Genomic DNA, 3476 nt, shown 5'->3' with positions numbered 1-3476 from the left:
TACTTCAGAATTTAAAAAAAATTACCTGCATGGGTCTTTCTTTTAAAATGAGATTTCTGAGAGTTCCATGTCTAATTTACCTAGAGCCATCAGCGTGATTCTGGGCGATAAATGGAAGAAGATGAAGAACGAAGAGAGGAGGATGTATACCATGGAGGCCAAAGCTCTGGCTGAGGAGCAGAAACGTCTCAACCCTGACTGCTGGAAACGCAAGAGAACAAACTCGGTTAGCATTTTTTATTAGAATTTTGAGTTTACATCTCAGAATATTTACATTTTTTTCTTGGAATTCTGAGCTTAGATCTTACAATTTCTGCCTTTTTTCTCAGAATTCTATGTTTACATCTTGAAATTTTTAAGCTTACATTCTACAGTTTTTACCTTTTTTGGAATTCTGAGACTGGATCTTACAATTTTGTTTTTTTTCCGGAATCTTTTTTTTTTTAATCTCTCACAATTTTTTAACCTTTTTTTCTTGGAATTCTGAGCTTACATCTCACAATTTTTACAATTTTGGCTTTTATGGAATTCTGAGTTTATATCTCACAATTTTACCTTCTTTTTCTTAAAATTCTGAGCTTAAAAAAATATTTTTTACATTTTTTACATCTCACTTTTTTTTTTTTTTTTTTTTTTTTTTATTATACCTTTTTCCCGTGGAATTCTGAGCTTAGACCTTACAATTTTGGCTTTTTCCGGTACTCCAAGTTTTGTGATGTTTGACATTTTTTGTTTGACAGTTTACAGCTCACAATTTGTACCTTTTTTTCCTAGGAATTCTGTGCTTAGATCTTAAAATTTTGGCTTTTTTTTTTGGAATTCTGGAATTCTTTTCTCAGAATTCTGAGTTTACGTTTCATAAATTATATATATTTTTTTATGAATTCTTGAATTCTGAAGGTACATCCCACAATTGTTTTTTATTCCACCACAAAATTAAAAAAGGAATTGCAAATTTTTAATCTCCTGATTAGAAGAATTCTGAGTTTACAGGAAACAAGCTTCCATAAAATGAGCTGTCATTAAATGTGTTAAAAGAACTGCTGGTATTTTCATTGGCTCATTTTCCTCTCCGTTTTGCTAGGGCTCTCAGCAAAACTAGCCTGAGGATTGTCAGAAAGACATGAACTGGACAGCAGGAGATGGACACCGACACACATTCTCTCAAAAGAATGATAAACCGCAACTGTGATGCTACACGCACTTGCTTTAGGAAAAAAAAAAGAAAAAAGAAAAAAAATTTGATTATTACAACAAAACATCTTCACGAGAAGAATTGCGAAAGAAAAATTTGCATTTTAAAAATATATGAACGAAAGGCAAATCAATGATATAATTATATGCAATATAAAATGTAATCTAGTCAACTAACAGTGCTTATGTATTTTTCTTATCCATTCAAAAATGACAAAAATGCCTTACTCTTCCAAAGCAAGACAACGCTCAGTTCTTATCAGGTAATTTTGTATTTCTAGGCTTGAAAGGTGCAACCCTGTGGTGCTATTTTACTGAGGCAGAAGGAGCGATATATACAAATAATGTCTATTTTTAAATGTAAAAAGGGGAAATTTAGATGTTAGCTTGTTTTTTCAGCTGTTCATATTAATTGTATTTGTATAACTCAACTTATTGCACAGACTCAAATGTATTGCAAATCGACGAATGATGTTGAACCGCATATTTGTCGACATGCTGGAAAGGGGTTGAATTTCATATGACGTCAGTCCAGCCTAGGCCATATTCAGTGTGTGTGTTTGCATACCTGTGTGTGTGTGTGTGTGTGTGTGTGAGTATGATAGTCTATCTATACGGCCATAATGTACATGGATAGAGTCCCACACACAAGCGCACAAGTACATCGACACACATGTTGTCCCATACAGCACTTCAGGGCCATGCCTTCACTGTAAGTGTTCTTGTTTTTGCACTTTATATTCATATAAAAAAAATATATATATATATATAACCTTATACAACCAATAAATGTATACAAGCTGAAATGTGTAAAAATTATATATATCTTGATAAGATGTATCCTTTGACACAATCATGGCCAAACTGAGCAACTGAGTGTTGTGTTTTGTGTGTTTGCCATTGGATTGCATTACAAGTACATTTTGTTAATATTGTACAGGTCCACGTTCCCATCCATTTCTTGAACTATTCTTGTATCATATTATAAATAAAGTTTTAAACTCGCTACCCTAAACATTTGCACCCTTTGTTTGAAAAATAATAATGCAAGATAATGTTTTTAAATATTGTAGATGTCTATCTGATAAAAAAATGAATGTGGTTCAAGGGGAGATTACCAAAATGGCAGGACAAGTGATATCTGACTTTGGAAACTACAGTTTTCTTTGGACTGTTTGACTACTTGAAAGAAAATAGGAAAATCTAACAATAATTAATTAATAATTAATATGCGTTTCCTGCTAGCTATAATTTTACATACATAAACAAAAATCTGGCTCTAAACCTCTCTTTTCTTTATTTAATCTTATCTAGACAAGCACATGGAAACTATTTGAAGTTATGTTAATCATAAAGCAGTGAAAATTGCATCTCTATATTCATCCTATGTCTTCTTAAAGAGAAAAAAACATGGTTACTAATGTTAAACCATGATAACTACAAATTAACCATTGTTTTGTTACACTAAGCATAGTTTAACTATGATATTTGTAGTAAGACTGTGGTAATGCAAAAAAAAAAAAAAAAAAACACATGGTTACACTTTACCATAATTAAACCATCCTATAGTATTTGCATTTGTTTATTCTTTCATTCTTTCTTTTACTATGTTTTATATTTATAACTGTACTGCTATAATGGTTTGATGTTTTGTAGTGTTTAATAAAAAAAGTGATTCCGGATCTGAATCAAATAATTCACGGTCCAAAGTTCCGACTTGAATCAAAGGATTCGTGAACCATCATCATTCGATTCACGAAGCCGCTCCGAAGTTCCGATCTGAATCAAAAGGTTCACAAACCTGCTCCGAAGTTCCAATCCAAATAAAATGATTCGCAGTACGCCAAGTCCCGATCTGAATAAAAAAAAGATTCACAAATCCGCACCGAAATTCAGATCCAAATCAAATGAGTCGCAATACGCTAAGTCCCGATCTGAATTAAAAGATTCACAAACCCGCACCGAAGTTCAGATCCAAATCAAATGAGTCGCAATACGCTAAGTCCCGATCTGAATGAAAAGGTTCACAAACCCGCACCGAAGTTTCTGATCCAAATCAAATGATTCGCATTACGCTAAATTCCAATCTGAATTAAAAAATTCACAAACCCGCACCAAAGTTTCTATCTGAATCAAATGATTCACAATATGCTATATCCCGATCTGAATTAAAAGATTCACAAACCCGCACCGAAGTTCAGATCTAAATCAAATGATTCCCATTATGCTAAATTCCAATCTGAATTAAAAGATTCCCAAACCTGCACAAAGTTCCGATCTAA

At 32.7% G+C, this 3476-nt stretch overlaps 1 long non-coding RNA gene across 1 annotated transcript; it reads left to right on the top strand.

Annotated features, from left to right (window-relative positions):
* Window positions 1-88: 88 nt before the first annotated feature.
* LOC141302065 (uncharacterized) lies at window positions 89-2209 on the top strand. Its single transcript, XR_012342288.1, has 2 exons — window positions 89-226; window positions 1085-2209. It is a non-coding gene; the product is annotated as an uncharacterized lncRNA (long non-coding RNA).
* The last annotated feature ends 1267 nt before the right edge of the window (window positions 2210-3476 follow it).

The sequence above is a fragment of the Garra rufa genome, chromosome 25, assembly GCF_049309525.1.
Source record: "Garra rufa chromosome 25, GarRuf1.0, whole genome shotgun sequence".
Classification (NCBI taxonomy): Eukaryota; Metazoa; Chordata; class Actinopteri; order Cypriniformes; family Cyprinidae; genus Garra; species Garra rufa.
The sequence above is the reverse complement of the archived record's forward strand: the minus strand, read 5'-3'. Positions and strand labels throughout refer to the sequence as shown.